The sequence below is a fragment of the Eleutherodactylus coqui genome, chromosome 4 (assembly GCF_035609145.1).
Source record: "Eleutherodactylus coqui strain aEleCoq1 chromosome 4, aEleCoq1.hap1, whole genome shotgun sequence".
Taxonomy (NCBI): domain Eukaryota; kingdom Metazoa; phylum Chordata; class Amphibia; order Anura; family Eleutherodactylidae; genus Eleutherodactylus; species Eleutherodactylus coqui.
Window position 1 is genome coordinate 85,771,672 of NC_089840.1, and position 17,761 is coordinate 85,789,432.

Genomic DNA, 17,761 nt, shown 5'->3' on the forward strand with positions numbered 1-17,761 from the left:
TCTTTTAGGGCATACTGGGGAGCTGCGGAATGCTTGTAGAGAGCAAAGAGGACTAGAGGATGCTTGTAGGGTATGCAGGGGGCTGAAGGATGGTTGTGGAGAGCACAGCAGGGCTGGAGGATGCCTGTAGAGAGCACGGGGGGCTGGAGGATGCTTGTAGAGAGCACAGGGGAGCTGAAAGATGCTTGTAGAGACCACAGGGGGGACTGGAGGATGCTTCTAGGGTGTATAGGGGCCTGGAGGATGCTTGTAGAGAACACAGGGGGGTAGGAGGATGCTTGTAGAGAGCACAGGGGGATTGAAGGATGCTTGTAGAGAGCACAGGGGGGCTGGAGGATGCTGGTAGAGAGCACAGGGGGGCTGGAGGATGCTAGTAGACAGCACAGGGGGGCTGGAGGATGCTAGTAGAGTGCACAGGGGGGCTGGAGGATGCTTGTAGACAGCACAGGGGGGCTGGAGGATGCTTGCAGAGAGCACAGGTGGGGCTGGAAAATGCTTGTGGGGTATACAGGGGGCTGCAGAGTGCTTGTAGAGAGCACAGAATGGCTGGGGGATGCTTTTTAGAGAGCACAGAAGGGCTGGGGGATGCTTTTAGAGAGTACAGAGGGGCTGGACGATGCTTGTAGAGAGCAAAAGGGGGACTGGAGGATGCTTGTAGAGAGCACAAGGGGGCCGGAGGATACTTATAGGGTTACAGGGGACTTCTGAATGCCTGTAGAGAGCACAGGGGGGGTGGAGGATGCCTGTAGAGAACACGGGGGGGGGGGGGGTAGAGGATGCTTGTAGAGAGCACAGGGGGGCTGGAGGATGCTTGTAGAGAGCACAGGGGGGCTGGAGGATGCTTGTAGAGAGCACAGGGGGGCTGGAGGATGCTTGTAGAGAGCACAGGGGGACTGGAGGATGCTTGTAGAGAGCACAGGGGGACTGGAGGATGCTTGTAGAAAGCACAAGGGGGCTAGAGGAATGCTTTTAGAGAGCACAGAGGGGCTGGGGATGCTTTTAGAGAGCACAGGGGGGCTGGGGATGCTTTTAGAAAGCACAGAAGGGTTGGGGGATGCTTTTAGAGATTACAGAGGGGCTGGAGGATGCTTGTAGAGAGCAAAAGGGGGACTGGAGGATGCTTGTAGAGAGCACAAGGGGGCTGGAGGATGCTTATAGGGTTACAGGGGACTTCAGGATGCTTGTAGAGAGCACAGGGGCGGTGGAGGATGCCTGTAGAGAACACGGGGGGGGGGGTAGAGGATGCTTGTAGAGAGCACAGGGGGGCTGGAGGATGCTTGTAGAGAGCACAAGGGGGCTGGAGGATGCTTGTAGAGAGCACAGGGGGGCTGGAGGATGCTTGTAGAGAGCACAGGGGGGCTGGAGGATGCTTGTAGAGAGCACAGGGGGGCTGGAGGATGCTTGTAGAGAGCACAGGGGGGCTGGAGGATGCTTGTAGAGAGCACAGGGGGGCTGGAGGATGCTTGTAGAGAGCACAGGGGGGCTGGAGGATGCTTGTAGAGAGCACAGGGGGCTGGAGGATGCTTGTAGAGAGCACAGGGGGGCTGGAGGATGCTTGTAGAGAGCACAGGGGGACTGGAGGATGCTTGTAGAGAGCACAGAGGGGCTGGGGATGCTTTTAGAGAGCACAGAGGGGCTGGGGATGCTTTTAGAGAGCACAGGGGGGCTGGGGATGCTTTTAGAAAGCACAGAAGTGTTGGGGGATGCTTTTAGAGATTACAGAGGGGCTGGAGGATGCTTGTAGAGAGCAAAAGGGGGACTGGAGGATGCTTGTAGAGAGCACAAGGGGGCTGGAGGATGCTTATAGGGTTACAGGGGACTTCAGGATGCTTGTAGAGAGCAAAAGGGGGACTGGAGGATGCTTGTAAAGAGCACAGGGGGGTGGAAGATTCTTTTAGGGTATACAGGGGAGCTGGAGAATGCTTGTAGAGAGCACAGGGTTCTAGAGGATGCTTGTGGATTGCAAAGGAGGGCTGGAGGATGCCTGTAGAGAGCACAGGGGGGGCTGGAGGATGCTTGTAGAAAGCAGGGGGGCTAGAGGATGCTTGTAGAGAGCACAGGGTTCTAGAGGATGCTTGTAGGGTGTATAGGGGCCTGGAGGATGCTTGTGGATTGCACAGGAGGGCTGGAGGATGCCTGTAGAGAGCACAGGGGGGGCTGGAGGATGCTTGTAGAAAGCAGGGGGGGCTAGAGGATGCTTGTAGAGAGCACAGGGGGGCTGGAGGATGCTTGTAGAAAGCACAGGGGGGCTGGAGGATGCTTGTAGAAAGCACAGGGGGGCTGGAGGATGCTTGTAGAGAGCACAGGGGGGCTGGAGGATGCTTGTAGAGAGCACAGGGGGGCTGGAGGATGCTTGTAGAGAGCACAGGGGGGCTGGAGGATGCTTGTAGAGAGCACAGGGGGGCTGGAGGATGCTTGTAGAGAGCACAGGGGGGCTGGAGGATGCTTGTAGAGAGCACAGGGGGGCTGGAGGATGCTTGTAGAGAACACAGGGGGGCTGGAGGATGCATGTAGAGAGCACAGGGGGGCTGGAGGATGCTTGTAGAGAGCACTGGGGGCTGGAGGATGCTTGTAGAGAGCATAGGGGGCTGGAGGATGCTTGTAGAGAGCATAGGGGGCTGGAGGATGCTTGTAGAGAGCACAAGGGGGCTGGAGGATGCTTATAGGGTTACAGGGAACTTGATGATGCTTGTACAGAGCACAGGGGGGCTGGAGGATGGTTGTGGAGACCACAGGAGGGCTGGAGGATGCCTGAAGAGAGCACAGGGGGGGCTGGAGAATGCTTGTAGAGAGCACAGGGGGGGCTGGAGAATGCTTGTAGAGAGCACAGGGGGGCTAGAGGATGCTTGTAGAGAGCACAGGGGGGCTAGAGGATGCTTGTAGAGAGCACAGGGGGGCTAGAGGATGCTTGTAGAGAGCACAGGGGGGCTAGAGGATGCTTGTAGAGAGCACAGGGGGGCTAGAGGATGCTTGTAGAGAGCACAGCGGTCTGGAGGATGCTTGTAGAGAGCACAGGGGTCTGGAGGATGCTTGTAGAGAGCCAAGGGGTCTGGAGGATGCTTGTAGAGAGCACAGGGGGGCTGGAGGATGCTTCTAGAGTGTATAGGGGCCTGGAGGATGCTTGTGGAGAACACAGCAGGGCTGGAGGATGCCTGTAGAGAGAACGGGGAGGCTGGAGGATGCTTGTAAAGAGCACGGGGGGCTGGAGGATGCTTGTAGAGAGCACAGGGGGCTAGAGTATGCTTGTAGAGAGCACAGGGGGGCTGGAGGATGCTGGTAGAAAGCACAGAAGGGCTGGAGGATGCTTGTAGAGAGCAAAAGGGGGGCTGGAGGATGCTGGTTGGGAGCACAGGGGGGCTAGAGGATGCTTGTAGAGAGCACAAGGGGGCTAGAGGATGCTTGTAGAGAGCACAAGGGGGCTGGAGGATGCTTATAGGGTTACAGGGGACATGAGGATGCTGGTAAAGAGCACAGGGGGGCTGGAAAATTCTTTTAGGGCATACTGGGGAGCTGCGGAATGCTTGTAGAGAGCAAAGAGGACTAGAGGATGCTTGTAGGGTATGCAGGGGGCTGAAGGATGGTTGTGGAGAGCACAGCAGGGCTGGAGGATGCCTGTAGAGAGCACGGGGGGCTGGAGGATGCTTGAAGAGAGCACAGGGGAGCTGAAAGATGCTTGTAGAGACCACAGGGGGGACTGGAGGATGCTTCTAGGGTGTATAGGGGCCTGGAGGATGCTTGTAGAGAGCACAGGGGGATTGAAGGATGCTTGTAGAGAGCACAGGGGGGCTGGAGGATGCTGGTAGAGAGCACAGGGGGGCTGGAGGATGCTAGTAGACAGCACAGGGGGGCTGGAGGATGCTAGTAGAGTGCACAGGGGGGCTGGAGGATGCTTGTAGACAGCACAGGGGGGCTGGAGGATGCTTGCAGAGAGCACAGGTGGGGCTGGAAAATGCTTGTGGGGTATACAGGGGGCTGCAGAGTGCTTGTAGAGAGCACAGAATGGCTGGGGGATGCTTTTAAGAGAGCACAGAAGGGTTGGGGGATGCTTTTAGAGATTACAGAGGGGCTGGACGATGCTTGTAGAGAGCAAAAGGGGGACTGGAGGATGCTTGTAGAGAGCACAAGGGGGCTGGAGGATGCTTATAGGGTTACAGGGGACTTCAGGATGCTTGTAGAGAGCAAAAGGGGGACTGGAGGATGCTTGTAAAGAGCACAGGGGGGTGGAAGATTCTTTTAGGGTATACAGGGGAGCTGGAGAATGCTTGTAGAGAGCACAGGGTTCTAGAGGATGCTTGTGGATTGCACAGGAGGGCTGGAGGATGCCTGTAGAGAGCACAGGGGGGGCTGGAGGATGCTTGTAGAAAGCAGGGGGGGCTAGAGGATGCTTGTAGAGAGCACAGGGGGGCTGGAGGATGCTTGTAGAAAGCACAGGGGGGCTGGAGGATGCTTGTAGAAAGCACAGGGGGGCTGGAGGATGCTTGTAGAAAGCACAGGGGGGCTGGAGGATGCTTGTAGAAAGCACAGGGGGGCTGGAGGATGCTTGTAGAAAGCACAGGGGGGCTGGAGGATGCTTGTAGAAAGCACAGGGGGGCTGGAGGATGCTTGTAGAGAGCACAGAAGGGCTGGAGGATGCTTGTAGAGAGCACAGAAGGGCTGGAGGATGCTTGTAGAGAACACAGGGGGGCTGGAGGATGCATGTAGAGAGCACAGGGGGGCTGGAGGATGCTTGTAGAGAGCACTGGGGGCTGGAGGATGCTTGTAGAGAGCATAGGGGGCTGGAGGATGCTTGTAGAGAGCATAGGGGGCTGGAGGATGCTTGTAGAGAGCATAGGGGGCTGGAGGATGCTTGTAGAGAGCACAAGGGGGCTGGAGGATGCTTATAGGGTTACAGGGAACTTGATGATGCTTGTACAGAGCACAGGGGGGCTGGAAGTTTCTTTTAGGGTATGCTGGGGTGCTGGAGAATGCTTGTAGAGAGCGGGGGGGCTGGAGGATGCTTGTAGAGAGCACAGGGGGGCTGGAGGATGCTAGTAGAGAGCACAGGGGGGCTGGAGGATGCTGGTAGAGAGCACAGGGAGGCTGGAGGATGCTTGTAGAGAGCACAGGGGGCCAGGAGGATGCTTGTAGAGAGCACAGGGGGCCAGGAGGATGCTAGTAGAGAGCACAGGGGGGCTGGCGGATGCTAGTAGAGAGCACAGGGGGGCTGGAGGATGCTTCTAGAGAGCACAGGGGGGCTGGAGGATGCTTGTAGAGAGCACAGGGGGGCTGGAGGATGCTTGTAGAGAGCACAGGGGGGCTGGAGGATGCTTGTAGAGAGCACATGGGGGCTGGAGGATGCTTGTAGAGAGCAGGGGGTCTGGTGGATGCTTGTAGAGAGCACAGGGGGGCTGGAGGATGCTGGTAGAGAGCACAGGGGGGCTGGAGGATGCTTGTAGAGAGCACAGGGGGGCTGGAGGATGCTTGTAGAGAGCACAGGGGGGCTGGAGGATGCTTGTAGAGAGCACAGGGGGGCTGGAGGATGCTTGTAGAGAGCACAGGGGGGCTGGAGGATGCTTGTAGAGAGCACAGGGGGGCTGGAGGATGCTTGTAGAGAGCACAGGGGGACTGGAGGATGCTTGTAGAGAGCACAGAGGGGCTGGGGATGCTTTTAGAGAGCACAGAGGGGCTGGGGATGCTTTTAGAGAGCACAGGGGGGCTGGGGATGCTTTTAGAAAGCACAGAAGGGTTGGGGGATGCTTTTAGAGATTACAGAGGGGCTGGAGGATGCTTGTAGAGAGCAAAAGGGGGACTGGAGGATGCTTGTAGAGAGCACAGGGGGGCTGGAGGATGCTTGTAGAGAGCACAGGGGGCTGGAGGATGCTTGTAGAGAGCACAGGGGGGCTGGAGGATGCTGGTAGAGAGCACAGGGAGGCTGGAGGATGCTTGTAGAGAGCACAGGGGGCTGGAGGATGCTTGTAGAGAGCACAGGGTTCTAGAGGATGCTTGTAGAGAGCACAGGGGGCTGGAGGATGCTAGTAGAGAGCACAGGGGGGCTGGCGGATGCTAGTAGAGAGCACAGGGGGGCTGGAGGATGCTTCTAGAGAGCACAGGGGGGCTGGAGGGTGCTGGTAGAGAGCACAGGGGGGCTGGAGGATGCTTGTAGAGAGCACAGGGGGGCTGGAGGATGCTTGTAGAGAGCACAGGGGGGCTGGAGGATGCTTGTAGAGAGCACATGGGGGCTGGAGGATGCTTGTAGAGAGCAGGGGGTCTGGTGGATGCTTGTAGAGAGCACAGGGGGGCTGGAGGATGCTTGTAGAGAGCACAGGGAGGCTGGAGGATGCTTGTAGAGAGCACAGGGAGGCTGGAGGATGCTTGTAAAGAGCACAGGGGGCTGGAGGATGCTTGTAGAGAGCACAGGGGGCCTGGAGGATGCTTGTAGAGAGCACAGGGGGGCTGGAGGATGCTAGTAGATAGCACAGGGGGGCTGGCGGATGCTAGTAGAGAGCACAGGGGGGCTGGAGGATGCTTCTAGAGAGCACAGGGGGGCTGGAGGATGCTGGTAGAGAGCACAGGGGGGCTGGAGGATGCTTGTAGAGAGCACAGGGGGGCTGGAGGATGCTTGTAGAGAGCACAGGGGGGCTGGAGGATGCTTGTAGAGAGCACATGGGGGCTGGAGGATGCTTGTAGAGAGCAGGGGGTCTGGTGGATGCTTGTAGAGAGCACAGGGGGGCTGGAGGATGCTGGTAGAGAGCACAGGGAGGCTGAAGGATGCTTGTAGAGAGCACAGGGGGGCTGGAGGATGCTTGTAGAGAGCACAGGGGGCTGGAGGATGCTTGTAGAGAGCACAGGGGGCCTGGAGGATGCTTGTAGAGAGCACAGGGGGGCTGGAGGATGCTAGTAGATAGCACAGGGGCCTGGAGGATGCTAGTAGAGAGCACAGGGGGGCTGGAGGATGCTTGTAGAGAGCACAGGGGGGCTGGAGGATGCTTGTAGAGAGCACAGGGGGGCTGGAGGATGCTTGTAGAGAGCGCTGGGCGGCTGCAAGATGCTTGTAGAGAGCGCAGGGGGGCTGAAGGATGCTTGTAGAGAGCACAGGGGGGCTGAAGTATGCTTATAGGGTTACAGGGGACTTGAGGATGCTTGTAGAGTGCACCGGGGGGCTGGAAGATTCTTTTAGGGTGTACTGGGGAGCTGGAGAATGCTTGTAGAAAGCTAAGAGGTCTGGAGAATGCGTGTAGGGTATGCTGGGGGCTGAAGGATGCTTGTAGAGAGCACAGGGGGCATAGAAAATGCTTAAAGAAAGCACAGTGGGACTGAAAGGGATGCTTGTCGAGAGCACAGAGGGGCTGGGGGATGCTTGAAGACAGCACAGGGGGCTAGAGGATGCTTGTAGAGAGCACAGGTGGGGCTGGAAAATGCTTGTGGGGTATTCAGGGGGCTGAAGTATGCTTGTAGAGAGCACAGAGGGGCTGGAGGATGCTAGTCGAGAGCAAAAGGGGGACTGGAGGATGCTTGTAGAGAGCACAAGGGGGCTGGAGGAATGCTTTTAGAGAGCACCGAGGGGCTGGAGGATGCTCGTAGAGAGCAAAAGGGGGACTGTAGGATGCTTGTAGAGAGCACAATGGGGCTGGAGGATGCTTATAGGGTTATAGGGGACTTGGGATGCTTTTAGAGAGCACAGGGGAGTGAAGGATTCTTTTAGGGTGTACAGCGGAGCTGGAGAATGCTTGTAGAGAGCACAGGGGTCTGAAGGATGCTTGTGGGGTGCATAGGGGCCTGGAGGATGCGTGTAGAGAGCACGTGGTTCTGGAGGATGCTTATAGGGTGTATAGGGGCCAGGAGGATGCTTGTGGAGAGCACAGGGGCTGGAGGATCCTTGTAGGGTGTACAGGGCGCTGGAGGATGGTTGTGGAGAGCACAGGAGGGCTGGAGGATGCCTTTAGAGAGCACGGGGGTGCTGGAGGATGCTTGTAGAGAGCACGGGGGGGCTGGAGGATGCTTGTAGAGAGCACGGGGGGGCTGGAGGATGCTTGTAGAAAGCACAGGGGGGCTGGAGGATGCTTGTAGAGAGCACAGGGGGGCTGGAGGATGCTTGTAGAAAGCACAGGGGGGCTGGAGGATGCTTGTAGAGAGCACAGAGGTCTGGAGGATGCTTGTAGAGAGCACAGGGGGCTGGAGGATGGTTGTGGAGAGTACAGGAGGGCTGGAGGATGCCTGTAGAGAGCACAAGGGGGGGGGGCTGGGGGATGCTTGAAGAGAGCACAGAGGGGCTGGAGGATGCTTGTAGAGAGCACAGGGGGGCTAGAGGATGCATGTAGAGAGCACAGCGGTCTGGAGGAAGCTTGTAGAGAGCACAGGGGTCTGGGGGATGCTTGTAGAGAGCACAGGGGGGCTGGAGGATGCTTGTAGAGAGCACAGGGGGGCTGGAGGATGCTTGTAGAGAGCACGGGGGGGTTGGAGGATGCTTGTAGAGAGCACAGGGGGGTTGGAGGATGATTCTAGAGTGTATAGGGGCCTGGAGGATGCTTGTGGAGAACACAGCAGGGCTGGAGGATGCCTGTAGAGAGAACGGGGAGGCTGGAGGATGCTTGTAAAGAGCACGGGGGGGGGGGGCTGGAGGATGCTTGTAGAGAACACAAGGGGCTAGAGTATGCTTGTAGAGAGCACAAGGGGGCTGGAGGATGCTTATAGGGTTACAGGGGACTTGAGGATGCTTGTAAAGAGCACAGGGGGGCTGGAAAATTCTTTTAGGGTATACTGGGGAGCTGCAGAATGCTTGTAGAGAGCAAAGAGGACTAGAGGATGCTTGTAGGGTATGCAGGGGGCTGAAGGATGGTTGTGGAGAGCACAGCAGGGCTGGAGGATGCCTGTAGAGAGCACGGGGGGCTGGAGGATGCTTGTAGAGAGCACAGGGGAGCTGAAAGATGCTTGTAGAGACCACAGGGGGGACTGGAGGATGCTTCTAGGGTGTATAGGGGCCTGGAGGATGCTTGTAGAAAGCACAGGGGGATTGAAGGATGCTTGTAGAGAGCACAGGAAGGCTGGAGGATGCTGGTAGAGAGCACAGGGGGGCTGGAGGATGCTGGTAGAGAGCACAGGGGGGCTGGAGGATGCTTGTAGAGAGCACAGGGGGGCTGGAGGATGCTTGTAGAGAGCACAGGGGGGCTGGAAGTGTCTTGTAGAGAGCACAGAGGGGCTAGGGGATGCTTAAAGACAGCACAGGGGGCTAGAGGATGCTTGTAGAGAGCATAGGTGGGGCTGGAAAATGCTTGTGGGGTATACAGGGGGCTGCAAAGTGCTTGTAGAGAGCACAGAACGGCTGGGAGATGATTTTTTAGAGAGCACAGAAGGGCTGGGGGATGCTTTTTAGAGAGCACAGAAGGGCTGGGGGATGCTTTTAGGGAGTACAGAGGGGCTGGACGATGCTTGTAGAGAGCAAAAGGGGGACTGGGGGATGCTTGTAGAGAGCACAGGGGGGGGTGGAAGATTCTTTTAGGGTGTACAGGGGAGCTGGAGGATGCTTGTAGAGAGCACAGGGGGGGGTGGAAGATTCTTTTAGGGTGTACAGGGGAGCTGGAGGATGCTTGTAGAGAGCACAGGGGTCTGAAGGATGCTTGTGGGGTGTATAGGGGCCTGGAGGATGCGTGTAGAGAGCACGTGGTTCTGGAGGATGCTTATAGGGTGTATAGGGGCCAGGAGGATGCTTGTGGAGAGCACAGGGGCTGGAGGATCCTTGTAGGGTGTACAGGGGGCTGGAGGATGGTTGTGGAGAGCACAAGAGGGCTGGAGGATGCCTGTAGAGCACGGGGGGGGGAGGGCTAGAGGATGCTTGTAGAGAGCACAGGGGGGCTGGAGGATGCTTGTAGAGAGCACAGGGGGGCTAGAGGATGCTTGTAGAGAGCACAGGGGGGCTAGAGGTTGCTTGTAGAGAGCACAGAGGGGCTGGAGGTTGCTTGTAGAGAGCACAGAGGGGCTGGGGATGCTTTTAGAGAGCACAGGGGGGCTGGAGGATGCTTGTAGAGAGCACAGGGGGGCTGGAGGATGCTTGTAGAGAGCACAGGGGGACTGGAGGATGCTTGTAGAAAGCACAAGGGGCTAGAGGAATGCTTTTAGAGAGCACAAAGGGGCTGGGATGCTTTTAGAGAGCACAGGGGGGCTGGGGATGCTTTTAGAAAGCACAGAAGGGTTGGGGGATGCTTTTAGAGAACACAGAGGGGCTGGAGGATGCTTGTATAGAGCAAAAGGGGGACAGGAGGATGCTTGTAGAGAGCACAAGGGGGCTGGAGGATGCTTATAGGGTTACAGGGGACTTCAGGATGCTTGTAGAGAGCAAAAGGGGGACTGGAGGATGCTTGTAAAGAGCACAGGGGGTGGAAGATTCTTTTAGGGTGTACAGGGGAGCTGGAGAATGCTTGTAGAGAGCACAGGGTTCTAGAGGATGCTTGTATGGTGTATAGGGGCCTGCAGGATGCTTGTGGATTGCACAGGAGGGCTGGAGGATGCCTGTAGAGAGCACAGGGGGGGCTGGAGGATGCTTGTAGAGAGCAGGGGGACTGGAGGATGCTTGTAGAGAGCACGGGGGGCTAGAGGATGCTTGTAGAGAGCACAGGGGGGCTGGAGGATGCTTGTAGAAAGCACAGGGGGGCTGGAGGATGCTTGTAGAGAGCACAGGAGGGCTGGAGGATGCTTGTAGAGAGCACAGGAGGGCTGGAGGATGCTTGTAGAGAGCACAGGGGGATTGGAGGATGCTTGTAGAGAACACGGGGGTTGGAGGATGCATGTAGAGAGCACTGGGGGCTGGAGGATGCTTGTAGAGAGCATAGGGGGCTGGAGGATGCTTGTAGAGAGCACAGGGGGGCTGGAGGATGCTTGTAGAGAGCACAGGGGGGCTGGAGGATGCTTGTAGAGAGCACAAGGGGGCTGGAGGATGCTTGTAGAGAGCACAGGGGGGCTGGAGGATGCTTGTAGAGAGCACAGGGGGGCTGGAGGATGCTTGTAGAGAGCACAGGGGGGCTGGAGGATGCTTGTAGAGAGCACAGGGGGGCTGGAGGATGCTTGTAGAGAGCACAGGGAGGCTGGAGGATGCTTGTAGAGAGCACAGGGGGGCTGGAGGATGCATGTAGAGAGCACAGAGGGGCTGGAGGATGCTTGTAGAGAGCACAGGGGGGCTGGAGGATGCTTGCAGGGTGTATAGGGGCCTGGAGGATGCTTGTAGAGAGCACAGGGGTCTGGAGGATGCTTGTAGGGTGTATAGGGGCCTGGAGGATGCTTGTAGAGAGCACAGGGGTCTGGAGGATGCTTGTAGGGTGTATAGGGGCCTGGAGGATGCTTGTAGAGATCACAGGGGGGTAGGAGGATGCTTGTAGAGAGCACAGGGGGATTGGAGGATGCTTGAAGAGAGCACAGGGAGGCTGGAGGATGCTTCTAGAGAGCACAGGGAGGCTGGAGGATGCCTGTAGAGAGCACGGGGAGGCTGGAGGATGCTTGTAGAGAGCACGGGGAGGCTGGAGGATGCTTGTAGAGAGCATGGGGAGGCTGGAGGATGCTTGTAGAGAGCACGGGGAGGCTGGAGGATGCTTGTAGAGAGCACGGGGAGGCTGGAGGATGCTTGTAGAGAGCACGGGGAGGCTGGAGGATGCTTGTAGAGAGCACGGGGAGGCTGGAGGATGCTTGTAGAGAGCACGGGGAGGCTGGAGGATGCTTGTAGAGAGCACGGGGAGGCTGGAGGATGCTTGTAGAGAGCACGGGGAGGCTGGAGGATGCTTGTAGAGAGCACGGGGGGCTGGAGGATGCTTGTAGAGAGCACAGGGGGGCTGGAGGATGCTTGTAGAGAGCAGGGGGTGCTGGAGGATGCTTGTAGAGAGCACAGGGGGGCTGGAGGATGCTTGCAGGGTGTATAGGGGCCTGGAGGATGCTCGTAGAGAGCACAGGGGTCTGGAGGATGCTTGTAGGGTGTATAGGGGCCTGGAGGATGCTTGTAGAGACCACAGGGGGGTAGGAGGATGCTTGTAGAGAGCACAGGGGGATTGGAGGATGCTTGAAGAGAGCACAGGGAGGCTGGAGGATGCTTCTAGAGAGCACAGGGAGGCTGGAGGATGCTTCTAGAGAGCACAGGGAGGCTGGAGGATGCTTCTAGAGAGCACAGGGAGGCTGGAGGATGCTTCTAGAGAGCACAGGGAGGCTGGAGGATGCTTCTAGAGAGCACAGGGAGGCTGGAGGATGCTTCTAGAGAGCACAGGGAGGCTGGAGGATGCTTCTAGAGAGCACAGGGAGGCTGGAGGATGCTGGTAGAGAGCACAGGGAGGCTGGAGGATGCTGGTAGAGAGCACAGGGAGGCTGGAGGATGCTGGTAGAGAGCACAGGGAGGCTGGAGGATGCTGGTAGAGAGCACAGGGGGGCTGGAGGATGCTTGTAGAGAGCACAGGGGGGCTGGAGGATGCTTGTAGAGAGCACAGGGGGGCTGGAGGATGCTTGTAGAGAGCACAGGGGGGCTGGAGGATGCTGGTAGAGAGCACAGGGAGGCTGGAGGATGCTTGTAGAGAGCACAGGGGGGCTGGAGGATGCTTGTAGAGAGCACAGGGGGCTGGAGGATGCTTGTAGAGAGCACAGGGGGGCTGGAGGATGCTTGTAGGGTGTATAGGGGCCAGGAGGGTGCTTATGGAGAGCACAGGAGGGCTGGAGGATGCTTGTAGAGAGCACAGGGGGGCTGGAGGATGCTTGTAGAGAGCACAGGGGGGCTGGAGGATGCTTGTAGGGTGTATAGGGGCCTGGAGGGTGCTTGTGGAGAACACAGGAGGGCTGGAGGATGCCTGTAGAGAGCACGGGGAGGCTGGAGGATGCTTGTAGAGAGCACGGGGAGGCTGGAGGATGCTGGTAGAGAGCACAGGGAGGCTGGAGGATGCTGGTAGAGAGCACAGGGAGGCTGGAGGATGCTGGTAGAGAGCACAGGGAGGCTGGAGGATGCTGGTAGAGAGCACAGGGGGGCTGGAGGATGCTTGTAGAGAGCACAGGGGGGCTGGAGGATGCTTGTAGAGAGCACAGGGGGGCTGGAGGATGCTTGTAGAGAGCACAGGGGGGCTGGAGGATGCTGGTAGAGAGCACAGGGAGGCTGGAGGATGCTTGTAGAGAGCACAGGGGGGCTGGAGGATGCTTGTAGAGAGCACAGGGGGCTGGAGGATGCTTGTAGAGAGCACAGGGGGGCTGGAGGATGCTTGTAGGGTGTATAGGGGCCAGGAGGGTGCTTATGGAGAGCACAGGAGGGCTGGAGGATGCTTGTAGAGAGCACAGGAGGGCTGGAGGATGCTTGTAGAGAGCACAGGGGGGCTGGAGGATGCTTGTAGAGAGCACAGGGGGGCTGGAGGATGCTTGTAGGGTGTATAGGGGCCTGGAGGGTGCTTGTGGAGAACACAGGAGGGCTGGAGGATGCCTGTAGAGAGCACGGGGAGGCTGGAGGATGCTTGTAGAGAGCACGGGGAGGCTGGAGGATGCTTGTAGAGAGCACGGGGAGGCTGGAGGATGCTTGTAGAGAGCACGGGGAGGCTGGAGGATGCTTGTAGAGAGCACGGGGAGGCTGGAGGATGCTTGTAGAGAGCACGGGGAGGCTGGAGGATGCTTGTAGAGAGCACGGGGAGGCTGGAGGATGCTTGTAGAGAGCACGGGGAGGCTGGAGGATGCTTGTAGAGAGCACGGGGAGGCTGGAGGATGCTTGTAGAGAGCACGGGGAGGCTGGAGGATGCTTGTAGAGAGCACGGGGAGGCTGGAGGATGCTTGTAGAGAGCACAGGAGGGCTGGAGGATGCTTGTAGAGAGCACAGGAGGGCTGGAGGATGCTTGTAGAGAGCACAGGGGGATTGGAGGATGCTTGTAGAGAACACGGGGGTTGGAGGATGCATGTAGAGAGCACTGGGGGCTGGAGGATGCTTGTAGAGAGCATAGGGGGCTGGAGGATGCTTGTAGAGAGCATAGGGGGCTGGAGGATGCTTGTAGAGAGCATAGGGGGCTGGAGGATGCTTGTAGAGAGCATAGGGGGCTGGAGGATGCTTGTAGAGAGCATAGGGGGCTGGAGGATGCTTGTAGAGAGCATAGGGGGCTGGAGGATGCTTGTAGAGAGCATAGGGGGCTGGAGGATGCTTGTAGAGAGCATAGGGGGCTGGAGGATGCTTGTAGAGAGCATAGGGGGCTGGAGGATGCTTGTAGAGAGCATAGGGGGCTGGAGGATGCTTGTAGAGAGCATAGGGGGCTGGAGGATGCTTGTAGAGAGCATAGGGGGCTGGAGGATGCTTGTAGAGAGCATAGGGGGCTGGAGGATGCTTGTAGAGAGCACAAGGGGGCTGGACGATGCTTGTAGAGAGCACAAGGGGGCTGGACGATGCTTATAGGGTTACAGGGAACTTGATGATGCTTGTAGAGAGCACAGGGGGGCTGGAAGTTTCTTTTAGGGTATGCTGGGGAGCTGGAGAATGCTTGTAGAGAGCAAAGAGGTCTGGAGGATGCTTGTAGGGTATGTATGGGGCTAAATGATGGTTGTGGAGAGCACAGCAAGGCTGGAGGATGCCTGTAGAGAGCACTGGGGGCTGGAGGATGCTTGTAGAGACCACAGGGGGGCTGGAGGATGCTTGCAGGGTGTATAGGGGCCTGGAGGATGCTTGTAGAGAGCACAGGGGCATAGAAGGATGCTTGTAGAGATCACACGGGGGCTGGAGGAAGCTTGTAGAGAGCGCAAAGGGGCTGGAGGATGCTGGTAGAGATCACAGGGGGGCTGGAGGATGCTAGTAGAGAGCACAGGGGGATTGGAGGATGCTTGAAGAGAGCACAGGGGGCTAAAGGATGCTGGTAGAGAGCACATGGGGGCTGGAGGATGCTGGTAGAGAGCACAGGGGGGCTGGAGGATGCTGGTAGAGAGCACAGGGGGGCTGGAGGACGCAGGAAGAGAGCACAGGGGGGCTGGAGGATGCTGGTAGAGAGCACAGGGGGGCTGGAGGATGCTGGTAGAGAGCACAGGGGGGCTGGAGGATGCAGGAAGAGAGCACAGGGGGGCTGGAGGATGCAGGAAGAGAGCACAGGGGGGCTGGAGGATGCTGGTAGAGAGCACGGGGGGGGGGCTGGAGGATGCTGGTAGAGAGCACGGGGGGGCTAGAGGATGCTTGTAGAGAGCACAGGGGGGCTGGAGGATGCTTGTAGAGAGCACAGGAGGGCTGGAGGATGCTTGTAGAGAGCACAGGAGGGCTGGAGGATGCTTGTAGAGAGCACAGGAGGGCTGGAGGATGCTTGTAGAGAGCACAGAGGGGCTAGGGGATGCTTAAAGACAGCACAGGGGGCTAGAGGATGCTTGTAGAGAGCACAGGTGGGGCTGGAAAATGCTTGTGGGGTATACAGGGGGCTGCAGAGTGCTTGTAGAGAGCACAGAAGGGCTGGGGGATGCTTTTTAGAGAGCACAGAAGGGCTGGGGGATGCTTTTTAGAGAGCACAGAAGGGCTGGGGGATGCTTTTTAGAGAGCACAGAAGGGCTGGGGGATGCTTTTAGAGAGTACAGAGGGGCTGGACGATGCTTGTAGAGAGCAAAAGGGGGCTGGAGGATACTTATAGGGTTACAGGGGACTTCTGGATGCTTGTAGAGAGCACAGAGGGGGTGGAAGATTCTTTTAGGGTGTACAGGGGAGCTGGAGGATGCTTGTGGAGAGCACAGGGGCTGGAAGATTCTTGTAGGGTGTACAGGGGACTGGAGGATGGTTGTGGAGAGCACAGGAGGGCTGGAGGATGCCTGTAGAGAGCACGGGGGGGAGGGCTAGAGGATGCTTGTAGAGAGCACAGGGGGGCTGGAGGATGCTTGTAGAGAGCACAAGGGGGCTGGAGGATGCTTGTAGAGAGCACAGGGGGGCTGGAGGATGCTTGTAGAGAGCACAGGGGGGCTGGAGGATGCTTGTAGAGAGCACAGGGGGGCTGGAGGATGCTTGTAGAGAGCACAGGGGGGCTGGAGGATGCTTGTAGAGAGCACAGGGGGGCTGGAGGATGCTTGTAGAGAGCACAGGGGGGCTGGAGGATGCTTGTAGAGAGCACAGGGGGGCTGGAGGATGCTTGTAGAGAGCACAGGGGGGCTGGAGGATGCTTGTAGAGAGCACAGGGGGGCTGGAGGATGCTTGTAGAGAGCACAGGGGGGCTGGAGGATGCTTGTAGAGAGCACAGGGGGGCTGGAGGATGCTTGTAGAGAGCACAAGGGGGCTGGAGGATGCTTGTAGAGAGCACCGGGGGCTGGAGGATGCTTGTAGAGAGCACAGGGGGGCTGGAGGATGCTTGTAGAGAGCACAGGGGGGCTGGAGGATGCTTGTAGAGAGCACAGGGGGGCTGGAGGATGCTTGTAGAGAGCACTGGGGTGTTGGAGGATGCTTGTAGAGAGCACTGGGGTGTTGGAGGATGCTTGTAGAGAGCACAGGGGGGCTGGAGGATGCATGTAGAGAGCACAGAGGGGCTGGAGGATGCTTGTAGAGAGCACAGGGGGGCTGGAAGATTCTTTTAGGGTATACTGGGCAGCTGGAGAATGCTTGTAGAGAGCAAAGAGGTCTGGAGGATGCTTGTAGGGTATGCAGGGGGCTAAACGATGGTTGTGCAGAGCACAGCAGGGCTGGAGGATGCCTGTAGAGAGCACGGGGGGCTGGAGGATGCTTGTAGAGACCACAGGGGGGCTGGAGGATGCTTGCAGGGTGTATAGGGGCCTGGAGGATGCTTGTAGAGAGCACAGGGGTCTGGAGGATGCTTGTAGGGTGTATAGGGGCCTGGAGGATGCTTGTAGAGAGCACAGGGGTCTGGAGGATGCTTGTAGGGTGTATAGGGGCCTGGAGGATGCTTGTAGAGATCACAGGGGGGTAGGAGGATGCTTGTAGAGAGCACAGGGGGATTGGAGGATGCTTGAAGAGAGCACAGGGAGGCTGGAGGATGCTTCTAGAGAGCACAGGGAGGCTGGAGGATGCCTGTAGAGAGCACGGGGAGGCTGGAGGATGCCTGTAGAGAGCACGGGAGGCTGGAGGATGCCTGTAGAGAGCACGGGGAGGCTGGAGGATGCTTGTAGAGAGCACGGGGAGGCTGGAGGATGCTTGTAGAGAGCACGGGGAGGCTGGAGGATGCTTGTAGAGAGCACGGGGAGGCTGGAGGATGCTTGTAGAGAGCACGGGGAGGCTGGAGGATGCTTGTAGAGAGCACGGGGAGGCTGGAGGATGCTTGTAGAGAGCACGGGGAGGCTGGAGGATGCTTGTAGAGAGCACGGGGGGCTGGAGGATGCTTGTAGAGAGCACAGGGGGGCTGGAGGATGCTTGTAGAGAGCAGGGGGTGCTGGAGGATGCTTGTAGAGAGCACAAGGGGGCTGGAGGATGCTTGCAGGGTGTATAGGGGCCTGGAGGATGCTCGTAGAGAGCACAGGGGTCTGGAGGATGCTTGTAGGGTGTATAGGGGCCTGGAGGATGCTTGTAGAGACCACAGGGGGGTAGGAGGATGCTTGTAGAGAGCACAGGGGGATTGGAGGATGCTTGAAGAGAGCACAGGGAGGCTGGAGGATGCTTCTAGAGAGCACAGGGAGGCTGGAGGATGCTTCTAGAGAGCACAGGGAGGCTGGAGGATGCTTCTAGAGAGCACAGGGAGGCTGGAGGATGCTTCTAGAGAGCACAGGGAGGCTGGAGGATGCTGGTAGAGCGCACAGGGAGGCTGGAGGATGCTGGTAGAGAGCACAGGGAGGCTGGAGGATGCTGGTAGAGAGCACAGGGAGGCTGGAGGATGCTGGTAGAGAGCACAGGGAG